Source organism: Acinonyx jubatus, chromosome B2 (genome assembly GCF_027475565.1).
Source record: "Acinonyx jubatus isolate Ajub_Pintada_27869175 chromosome B2, VMU_Ajub_asm_v1.0, whole genome shotgun sequence".
In the NCBI taxonomy this organism is placed as follows: domain Eukaryota; kingdom Metazoa; phylum Chordata; class Mammalia; order Carnivora; family Felidae; genus Acinonyx; species Acinonyx jubatus.
Genome location: NC_069385.1, coordinates 121193363 through 121205637, shown reverse-complemented (window position 1 = coordinate 121205637; position 12275 = coordinate 121193363). Strand labels below are relative to the sequence as shown.

Genomic DNA, 12275 nt, shown 5'->3' with positions numbered 1-12275 from the left:
ACACTGTGGCATGTCCCCAACCTTGCCCCAGCAGCTATGGGATGAAGCAGAGAAAAGCCCTCACCTTATCAAGAGCACTTTGATTTCTTTAGAACTCAGCTTCTAAAGAAGTTCTTCTAAGAAGAAACTTTTCTTCTTCCTAGGGGACTCCCAGAAGAATTTACATATCCTGGCTATTTGAAAAGGCTCAGGGTATGGGCCAGGTCAACTCAAACTAGCCAGATGGCAGCCTGGGGCTGAATATGGGGGGCTAGGAGACACAGAAACACAGAACCTACTGCACAGGAGACACCAAGAAATTTTTGTGAAACTCTCAATAGACTCTTGCTGCTCATCTAGAGGCAATAAAACTACCCAAAGGAAGATGCGGTCAGTGGAGGGCTGGTTCCCAGTTGACCTTTGGTTTCAACTAGCTACCTTGCTTAATTTCATTGCTACCTAATAACGAACAAAACACAAAGCCACTCTGTACTCTTCTAGTATGCCTGTACTCTTCATAAGAAAAGCAATAAGAAATTTTAGGTTCCATAGAGAGAGTATATATAAGACAGGGAAGAACCATACAGTTTGGTATTAGGAGACATTGTTTGAATATTCTATTTGTGTGACCTTGAGCAAGTTACCCTACCTCTTTGATTGTATTTTTAGATCTATAAAACAGGAGCAAAGCTATCTATCTCAAACTAACTGTGAGGATTACCTTAGGTCATGAAAAGAGTTGAGGAGCTGCAAAACACGCATTAAATAATTTAATGTGTCAAGGATTGAAGCAACAGAGCTCACCTCAGGGCCTATCTGAAGTACAACTAGGAAGTTTGTCTTTAACTTCCTTTTTCTGAAAATTTATTCCCACTTAGTGGTTTCTTCTGCACAGTTCAGGCACCAAGTGTCTGGATATATTGCCTACTTCACTGGCTGTCAAGAAAAATATCATTAGAAATTATTGCCATGTTGTATCAGAGTGGGAAGATTCTTGCTTCTCAAGGTGGAGTGCCTTTCTGGGCAGGTGTGTAGTCACTGCATAATCAAGGCACATTTTCACAGAGCATCAGTTTTACTCCATGATAAATCACTTCAAACATTGTTTTTATATTTGAAAACACTTGGACATATCAGGAAATAAAATACAGAACTCATTAGAATTTTAAAAGATTAAAAAAGGAACCTTAACAAAATGTTCCCATTTAAGACAGGCATTTCAAATGATTTTCCCATGGTCTGAAGATGTTTAATTTCTGGTCCAACCTCCTCAATTTATTTGACCAGAGAGAAGATTGGAACCTAGAGAATTGAAGAGTGTTGCTCATCTCCTTGCTATCTCCTCCCACAAGGAAGAGCTCCATGAGAAGAGATTTATGTCTGTCTTGTTCTGTGATGTATCCCCACTGCCTAGAACAGTGTCTGGTAATGACACTGGACATTCAGTAAGTACTTATTGAACAACTAAATTAACTTTAAGGGGAAAGGTGAGTAGGAAATCCTCTGAGTTTCCTAGGGGATACACACATTAACTTAAAGAATGGGTCATGACACTTCTAGGAGTAGGTCAAGATGAAATTTTTGATATCCAGTTCTGGCCCTGTAAAATAAGAGTCTTTTTTCTGTGGTAAAACTGACCCAAGCATTTCCTTAGAGATGAAAATCCCTTATTTCCTTAAGACCCCCATTAGACCAGTAAATACACTAAAATATTCAGAAACTATTTATCACAGCGAGACCAGGAAATACACTAAAATATTCAGAAATTATTTCTCATGGTGAAAATAAGAATGAGTTTCATCACCTATATTTTTTATAATGAGCTTATATCACTTACAAAACAAGATTTATTAACTTTATAGTACTGTATATGTATTAGCAAAAGTGAATGCTACCCAAATGATGTGTCTGTGCTTTTCTTTCGTGCCAAAACAAGGCATTTTGTCATCCCCAGGGAACACTGCTTTGTGTAGTGCTGGCCTCATTCTCATCCTCAGAGGGACTCACACCAGCTTGATGGCTGACCCTGCCACATAGGTGGTTTAACAGTGTCCCCAGCCCTCCAAGATTTGGTTAGAAATAAAAACAGGTGGCTGACATATAACTAAGCCATGACAGCCTTAACAGAACTTTCCTCGCTCTTCAGGTCTAATTCATACCTGTGCCACACTTTCTTCTTTTGCAGAGCTCTATTACTTGTCTCTCCTGAAGCATTTCCCTTCATGGCTGATATTTCTCTTCACCAGAACTCGGAGCTCTGTCTTTGTGGAGTATAATGAACACAAGACACTGAGAGTTTTGTTTTGTTTTGTTTTGTTTTGTTTTGTTTTGTTTTGTTTTGTTTTAGGGAGAAGACAATCTTTGTTAGGGTAAGACCATCCTAGATTGCTTGGGATGGGGAAAGTAAAGCTTCAGTAATTTGTGGTTGCTCTGCAAAAGTAGCTCATAGGAATTTAAGAGTGGGGGCTAGGAAGGAGTTGAGGAAAAAGAAGGAAGACAGAGAAGGTGCAGAGCTACATAGCAGAAGATTGAGGTCTGGAGCAAAAGGCAGGCAGGTCTATGAGAAATTCTTAGACTGGGGTTGATGAAAGATTTTTAAAAATAGAGCTGTCAAAAAATAGGGCTGCCTACTATTTGATTTTTAGGTCTGTATTTCCAACCCTCTCTAAAGACTTAAAGACATATAAATGCCTTATGTAGGAGATTTTAGGGGACACTGGGCAAAAGGAACTGTCAAGTCAGAGCCTGCCCAGGATAGGAAGGAGAATTTGGCCATGGGAGGTGAAAGGCAAGGAGGAGTCTTAGTAGAGCAGATGTGTGGAGGCATATATGACTTCTGAACACATAAGATACCAAAAGGTCTCTGGTTCTTGCTGAGAGGTTCAGCCATATTTTATTTAAACTTCAGAGGAGAGTGTGACTTTAGCTTATACTTGAGTTCCACTTCCAGGTATATTCCTCAGAATAAGAAGAGTTTAAATTCTGTGGAAATTCTAGAACTTCCCTTTTACATTTAAACAAGATTCCTCTGCTTCCCTATCCTGAAATCCTTATGAGGAGTATTTAAGCACATTTTTATTTCATTCTATGAGTAAGGGAACAACTTAAGTCAACAAGTATTTATTACACATTTGCCTTGGGCTTAGGCCTATAGAAAAATAAATATCACTTTCCTTAATGATCTTATAACCTAACTGAGAATATGGAATAAAACAAATGCAAGATTTGGTGACATCTGTTTAAGTGTCAAGTCCTAATTTGTATGTTGGAGGTGGGGAAAGATGTTAAGAATGACAGAATTTAAAGAAAGGAAAGATCTGGCAGACTAGAGGGGACCTGGAAAAGTTTTTCTGAGACAGTGGGACTTGAAGAAGAATTTGAGGACTGACTACTGATGTAGAGATCCCTGCATACCAGAGCTTCTCAACCTCAGATTTATCAATATTAGGGGCTAGAAAGTTCTTTGCTGTGGGGTCTGTGCTGTGCATTGTAGAATGTGAGGGATTATTCCTGGTCTCTACCCTCTAGACGCCAGTAGCACCCACTCCCCAGTTGTGACAACCAAAACTATCTTCAGACATTGTTACATGTCCCCTGGGAATAAAATTGGCCTCAGCTAAGAGCCACATTGTGAATAAAGGAAACAGCATATGAGTTTCAGGGAGAAAGAAAGTTGATTGACAAAGGTAAGTTCTTGTGCAGGCCTCCCTACAGGTCTCTTGCCAGCCCATAGGCAACTAGGGCCCTGGGAAACAGTGTGTGACAACACATCAAGAAATCATTGGTGGCCATTCTGTTCAGAAAAGTTTTGTGACAGTAGCAGTTACTTCTGAGCTTGACACACCTCTCTCTGGTGTCAATGGCCTGATTAAATATTGGGGATAGGAGGAAATACATATGGATGCACAAAACATAGTCAATTAGCAGAGAACCATGAGTTCCAAGCCAAAAATTTAGACTTGCTCTACTCAATAGTACATTTCTGATATATATTCTTAACATATTTCAGAGAGATTAATTTGACAGTAATATTCCCAGTTGGGTGCAAGGATAGACCAGGGCTTCCTTTCTTATAGATTATGGATAGGGCCCAGGAAGTCTATGATCCTGAAATTATAGCCATCATTTTGTGGATTTATTTATCCTTTTGAGGAGGGATTCTGTAAATTATATCAGATCCCCCAAAAGTTGGGAACTCTTAGGTTCAACTGGAATCAAAACATGAAACAAGGACATCAATGAGTATCCTAATGGAATAATCCCTCCCTCCATCTAACCCCCCCCCCACTTCCTACAAGTACACATCCATTCTACAAGCATTCACTGACCACCCACCATGTGCCAGGTACTGGGATCATAGGAGAAATTGAAAAAGGACCCTGCCCTGAGGAGTTCATAGGCAAGGATACATGCAGATATTTAATGAAGTATACATAGGCGAATCCAGAGGATCATAAAATAATGAAACATTTCTGAAGGTGATATCTGAGCTCTGTCTTGCCAGTGGACATGACTAGTTAGAAAATGCATGAGTTAAGAGGAACCTACAATTGCCAGTGGCCAAGCAAATGAGAAAGGAAAGAGCAGATCTAAGAGTTGCCATGAAGGAAGCTTCTCATCAATACTGTGACTTGATGACTAATCACATATGAAGGAAGGAAGACTCGGGGGATGGTGAGTCAAAAATTATGCCAAAGGTTCAAGCCAGGAAGACAAGAGACTGGAGACAGTAAGTAGGGGTTGTGTTTTGAGAGGGAAGACATATTGAGTTGGAGACAATGAGATAATATTTAATTTCAGAAAATTCCTTGAGGGAAACTGGGAATGCAAAACTGATGTTAGGGAGTGGATGGGAGAAGAGATAGGCAGAGTGGAAAAAGGTCTGTTTCCTTAAATGATAATGAAGGGCACTAGGGGAACCAGCTTGCTAAGGCTATGGTTTTTCTAGCTACTTTTTTATGGGCTTTTGTGGATCCCAGAAATGTATTTGGGGTAAAAATAACAATCTCACAACATAGCCAAAATTTCTGATTCTAGATTTGAATAAGTAGTTGAATATTAAGTAGTACCTGAAGTAGTGAGGGCAAGGGGTGTTAGAGCATTAAGATAGGGATGGAGGCTAGACTCCTGATTTGTCTGAAACAAATTCACAGGCAAGGTTGAAATTATGCCACAATCAGGGACCAGTGAGGCACCAGAATGTAGTGAAACTATGAGAGACTTTCCAGGACCATTCTTCATTTCCTTCTGGTGTAAGTGTGGCCACTCCTCCAAATACTTGGTGAGAGAAGGTGTCTTGGAGTCTAGGCTCTGATGTCCACTAAATCAGAGTTGTTCCCATCTGCTCAGTCAGTTGTAAGTGCCATTCATCTGGCATATCTCCAGCTGGGTCAAGAAACATGCATCAGGCACATAGCGTGTAACTGGAATTTTGCTCTGTATGGAAGATATGATGATATGAACACACACACACACACAAGAAACTCACAGCAATCGTATGATAGCCCATGATAGAGGGGAGAACAGGGAACTACAAGACTCCGAAGGGAGTGGACTGTGTTGGGCAGGAAAGACTTTCAGAAGGATGGGACTTGAATTGAGCCCAGAAGCTTGAACGGTCATTAAGTATGTCAAAGGAGTAGAAAAGAAGGCAAATTCAGACAGAAGAAACAAGAGTCACACTTTGAAGGCACAACAGCTTAGCAATAATGATAAAAGGAGAGGAAGATGTTATGAATATCATGGAATAGATATAAAGCAAAAGTCATGTAACCAGGAGTGATATTCAAATATTCAACAACTGATAAGCAAGGAAACTGACCCATCAGAATAGAGATGACCCAATCAGAAAGATGAGACCTGTAGACAAGATAACCAAATCAGAAGGATGAGACCTGTAGACAAGCAACAGAATTCTCATGCCGCCAGCTAGGAGACATCACAAAGGACGTCCAGAAAACTGAATGGATGCTGTTCATTTCAAATATTTAAATAGTATATGAACAGATTGCTTTCTGTTACAGAATATACATTCAATAAAAATGTGTTTAATTAATGTGAAAAGATGGAAATATATATTGGGTGAATTTTTGGCTTATCAATTTAGAACAGTGTTACTTGGAAAGGCAAGCAGAGCCTAGGGGACAAAAGAGAAGGGCCTTTGCCTTTTCCTGAGTGAGGAGGGAGCAGGGAGACTTGGGCAAGAAACTTAACCTCCCAGTGCTGTAGTTTTTTCATCTACATAGAGGGCTGATAAAATCCACCATAAAGGCTAGTGTGAGAATTAGACACAATATGTGTAAAGCCCCAGGCATAGAGAAGATGCCCAAGAATAATAACAATAATGAAAACATAATTTAATTTAATTTAATTTAATTTATATGTCTCTATTAGAATTTTCATATCAATTTTAATTCACACAGGTACACATACATTAAAAAAAGCACAGAATTTGAAGGACTCTCTACCTCTTCCCAAAGCTTATTATGTAAGTCAAACTTTAAGATTTCCAGTGTGGTAGAGAGAAAGCCCAGAGTATATGTGCCTACGCTGGCTGCTTGGCCAGGCTGTGGATGACAGGCCTTATTCCTCAGGAGGAACTGCATATCTGGATTTGGGAGGTGAGAATTCTATCACTGAAGCACCAATGCCATAGCTAGATTTGTATGAGAGAGATCCCTATTTGTTTAAATGGAAGCAATTCATTCTCCTTTTTTTTTTTAATTTTTTTTAACGTTTATTTATTTTTGAGACAGAGAGAGAGACAGAGCATGAATGGGGGAGGGGCAGAGAGGGAGACACAGAATCAGAAGCAGGCTCCAGGCTCCGAGCCATCAGCCCAGAGCCCAATGCGGGGCTCGAACTCACGGACCACGAGATCGTGACCTGAGCTGAAGTCGGACGCTCAACCGACTGAGCCACCCAGTCGCCCCTCATTCTCCTTTTTTTAGAGGACAGGATGGTGAGGGTAAAGCCACTACCTAAAGCTGTATCATGTTCACTAACAGCCTGAAGGGTCCCTTCCAGATACATCAGAATGTAAATAAGTACATAAAATTATAGGTGTATTCTCCTCCATTATGTGCTTACAAATAGACAATATAGCTAAAACATAATTTATTTAATTGTTTGCTCTTGATGGAAATCTAAGTTGTTCCTAATTTTCACTGCTTCATTGCTGCTGGTGTTCATGTTTGTACATGTTTTTGCAAACTTCTGTGACTGTATCCCTATGATATATTTCTACAAGTTGATTGCTGAGAAAAAGTGTATACACCTTCTATATTTTGTTATATATTCCTAATGATCCTCCAGAATGTTGTACAAATTTAAACTCATATAAAAAATTATGACAGGCCAGTGTTTCTTAAAACCTAGTATCCAGAAGAATCACTGGGAGCTTGTTAGGAGTGGCCACTGGCTGAACTGCACCTGCCCAGAGATTTTGATTGTTGTCTGAGGTGGGCTCCATATATGTGTTTTGTTTGTTTGTTTGTTAGTTTTAATTTTCACACAGTAAGTGACTTTTGAGGAGGTGGAGTATGCAGTTCTGTGACTTTTAACACAGGTAGTAGATTTGCATAACCACCTGATGGTGTAACAATCAGAATACAAAAGAGTCTCATTACCCTAACATGTTTCCTCATGCTATCAAGTTATAGTTGCACCCTAACACCATCTCAAATCCCTGGTGAACACCAATCTTTTCTCTCTCAAAATTGATTTTTTCTTTTCAAGCCTAGACTAATTTTGTATGTAACCTTTTGAGACTGGCTTCTTTCACTTGGAATAATGCCCATTCAATTCATCCAAGTAGTTGCCTATATCAATAGTTTCTCCTTTTCATTGCTAAGCAGTAATCCATGGTGTAGGTGTGCCATAGTTCATTCAACCATTAAAGGACATCTAGGTTGTTTCCAAGTTTTGGGGATTGCCTTTTAAATAAACCCACCAAATGATTCTGATGCAAAAGGTCTTCAGATCATGCTTGAAAAGTGGATACTAGCAATCTTTAATTTTCATTCATCTGGTAAGTGGAAATGCTACCTTATAATTAGAGTTACATATACCTGATCATCAGGAAACTGAGAACCTTTTAAAATGCATATTAGCCATTTGCAGTTCTGTGAATTGCTTACTCATATCCTTTGCTGAGGATCCATTTGTTGAAATTGAGTTGTTTTTGCTTTTTATATTGACTTTTAGGAGACTTTTATGTTAAGAATTTTAACCACTTATATTTTATTCTATTTTTCATTGATTTGTTTATTTATTGCAGCCTGCTACTATTCTATTGTGTTTTGATATGTTGAGGAATAATCAGGGTGGCTCACATTGATGAAAATTCCTACCCATTGTAACCTCAGATAGGATTCCAACAAAGGAACTGGCAACAGGATGGTCTATCTAGATAACTTAAATGGACCATTTTGAAACATACCACTTCATCCTCCCTTGCTATTGATTAATATACTTCCTCTTCTTTGTCCAATAAGCTATTAAGCAGTGAAATAAATTGAAAAAACACAACCTACTTTCAGCTGTATTAGTTTGTTTTTTTTTTTTTTTTTGGTTGGCCCATGAACTCAGGGATAACTAGAAGTTTTTGTTTTTTAATACGAAATTTATTGTCAAATTGGTTCCCATATAACACCCAGAGCTCATCCCAACAGATGTCCTCCTCAATGCCCGTCACCCACCCTTCTATCCCTCCCACCCCCCATAAACCCTCAGTTTATTCTCAGTGTTTAAGAGTCTCTTATGGTTGATGCATAGGGGCACTTTTACCCCAATGTTTATAGCAGCACTTTCAACAATAGCCAAATTATGGAAAGAGACTAAATGTCCACCAACTGATGAATGGATAAAGAAATTGTGGTTTATATACACAGTGGAATACTACATGGCAATGAGAAAGAATGAAATCTGGCCTTTTGTAGCAACATGGATGGAACTGGAGAGTGTTATGCTAAGTGAAATAAGTCATACAGAGAAAGACAGATACCATATGTTTTCACTCTTATGTGGATCCTGAGAAACTTAACAGAAGACCATGGGGGAGGGGAAGGAAAAAAAAGTTAGAGAGGGAGGCAGCTGTAGTAGTTTTGATTCTACGTATTAAAGGATCCTTTATGTTTTACCTGTAAGTTTATGATCCATTTTGAGTTATCTTTGGTATAGGTATGAGGTGTGCATTGAGGCTCATCTTTTGGCATATGGATGCACAGTTATCCCAACACTGTTTGTTGAAAAGACTCTCCTTTCTCAAACTGTTTATGTATCTTTGTCAATAGTCAATTGACCATATTTGTTAGGTCTATTTCTGGAGTCTCTATTCTAATTCATTGATCTTTTTGTCTATCTTCAGGCCAATACCACACTATTTTCTTGAGTGTAGCTATTGATATAGTAATTCTTAAAATCAAGTAGTGTGAGTCGTCCATCTTTGTTCTTATCTCTTTATTTTAGTTTTGCTAAAATATTTTTGGTATTAGGTATTTAGACATGACATTTTTCTCCTATTTCATTTTTAAGTTGTTTTTAATGTTTACTTATTTTTAAGAGAGAGAGTGAGACAGTGTGAGCAGGGAAGGGGCAGAAGAAAGGGAAACACAGAATTCAAAGCAGGTTCCAGGCTCTGAGCTGTCAGCACTGAGCCTGGTATGGGGCTCGAACTCACAAACAGTGAGTCAAAATTGGCTGCTTAACCTGCTGAGCCACCCAGGTGCCCTCCTTCTATTTCATTACACAATGACATCAGAAGCCACCATAATCCTTAACAACATTAAGAGTAATTCCATATTATCCTCTAATTCTTGGTACCTTTTCATATTTCTAGAAACAATTATTTTTTAACACTTATTTTCTGTATTTTCTGTATTCTTGCCTTTTTTGTCATAGCTTAACTGACCATATATACATTAGTTTATTTCTGAGCTCTCTATTCTATTCCATTGATTTGTGTGTTTAGTTTTTGTGCCAGTACCATAGTGTTTTGATTACAACAGCTTTGTCATATACCTTGGAATCTTGAGTTGTAATACCTCCACCTTTTTCTTCTTTCTCAATATATTGCTTTGGCTGTTTGGAGTCTTCTGCAGTTCTATACAAATTTTAGTATTATATGTTCTAGTTCTGTGAAAAATGTGTTGGTATTTTGATAAAGATTCGGTTATAGGCTCCTCAAAAAATTAAAAATATAGATACCATATGATCCAATAATTCCACTACTAGGTATTTACCCAAAGATAATGAAAACACTAATTCAAAAAGATACATGAACCTCTTTGTTTATTGCAGCATTATTTACAATAGTAAAAATATGGAAGCAACCTTATTGTCCATTGATAAATAAATGGATGAGGAAGATGTGGTGAATACACACACACATACACACACAGAGAAGAATATTACAAAGCTATAAAAAAGGATGAGATCTTACCATTTGCAACAATGTGGATGGACCTAGAGAACATTATACTGAGTGAAATAAGTCAAACTGAGAAAGACAAATATCACATGATTTCACTCATTTGTAGAATCTAAAAAACAAAACAAGTGACTAAAAAAACAAAAAGCAGAATCAGACCTATAAATATTGAGAATGACCTGATGGTTACCAGAGGGGAGGAGGGAGGAAGGAAGGGCAAAATGGGTGAAGTGGTGTGGGAAATACAGCCTTGTAGTTATGGAATGAATAAGTCATGGGAATAAAAGGCACAGCATAGAGTATATAGTTGATGATGTAATACCATTGTATGGCAACACATGATAGCTACACTTGTAGTGAGCATAGCATAATATAGAGTCAAATTGCTGTTGTACACCTGAAACTAATGTAACATTGTGTGTCAACTATACTCAAATTGAAAAATTAAAATAAAATATTTTTTGTTTCTCTCTCCCATTAAGATCTCTACCACCTTTCTAGAAGAGAATACAACAAAACAAAGTCATCTGCCATTACGCATCACATTTCTTCTTATTACTTCTTACCACATGCAACTGCATCACAGAAACCTCAGCTAATATCTGTCACAGAGTGCAGAAGGACAATGAAATTTCTGATAACATATGAATTTTAATTTCACCGTAAAATAACTAGGCTATCTTGTACTTGCTGATATTTTGTTTTCACATGAAATTCAATGCATTAAAATCTTAAAAATCAAATACCAATTTTACCTCTGAATTGCTTTGTGGTTTTGAAAATATTCTCTCAGCATCTAACTAATCTTCTTATGAGAATTATTCTCCCTCTGAATCCAAGCTTGAGATTAATAAACCACAAGAAGTTATACCGAAGGTATTAAGTATACAAAAAATGCCCTTAATGTGTGGCTTTAGGGGGAAAAAAGGCAATACTATAGGCATCATAGTCTATTTCTGGTATCACAGTAAGTAACATAGGACAAGCACATAGAACTCTGTCCCTAAAAAGGTCAAGAAAATCCATGTATCCAGAATGAAAGAAAACCCATGTATCCAGAATAATAGAATAAAAGAATGATCAGAGATAAGCTGAATCATGTTGCAGTTAAAAAGGGGACTGGGGAAATTTTCTCAATCTCGTTAGTATGCTCAAGAGGTTTAAAGTAGAATTAGAAAAAGGAAACAAAGAGGAGAGAGAGGAAGGAAAACCAAGCAGATGTGCATTAAGGAAGTTACTTTTTTGAAACGTGCAAGGTGTTCCTCTGAGTGGCATCCGATCTGGAAGACTAGTCACAACGTTCTAGGGAAATTGTGCTCTGCCTGTGTGTAGGAGTCATTCGTCAGTGGGAATGCCCCAAGGTGCTCCACTTCTTAAAAATTCATTAGGTAAAAAGTACAGACAAAATTTGTAATCCTCACACCCCTAGAGCGATCTCAGATAATAATTTCACTTAGGAATCATGTCCTGCTATAATTATGATTTAACTCAAATAATAATTAGTCATATTTGTAGAGTATTTACCATATCCTGATAACCAAAGCACAGTATATGTATTAATTATTTAATCCTCACACAAACAACTCTAAAATGTGGATACTATTATTATTCTTATTTTATAGATGAAGAAACAGGCCCAGAATCTTGCCAAGTTCACCCAGTTAAAAAGTGGCAGTGCTGAAGTTTGAAGTGAAGTCTCTAAAACCAGAGTACACAGAGCACCTGGGTGCTCAGTTGGCTAAGCACCTGATTCCTGGTCCCAGCTCAGGTTATGATCTCATGGTTTGTGAGTCTGAGCCCCACATTGGGCTCCATGCTACCTGGAGCCTACTTGGGATTCTCTCTCTCCCTCTCTCTCTGCCCCTTC

At 38.1% G+C, this 12275-nt stretch overlaps 1 long non-coding RNA gene across 1 annotated transcript; it reads left to right on the top strand.

Moving 5' to 3' along the window:
• The first annotated feature begins 1268 nt into the window (after nt 1-1268).
• Nucleotides 1269-11080, top strand: LOC128315430 (uncharacterized). The gene is made up of 3 exons (XR_008298176.1): nt 1269-1424; nt 6402-6599; nt 10891-11080. It is a non-coding gene; the product is annotated as an uncharacterized LOC128315430 (long non-coding RNA).
• Nucleotides 11081-12275: the final 1195 nt, after the last annotated feature.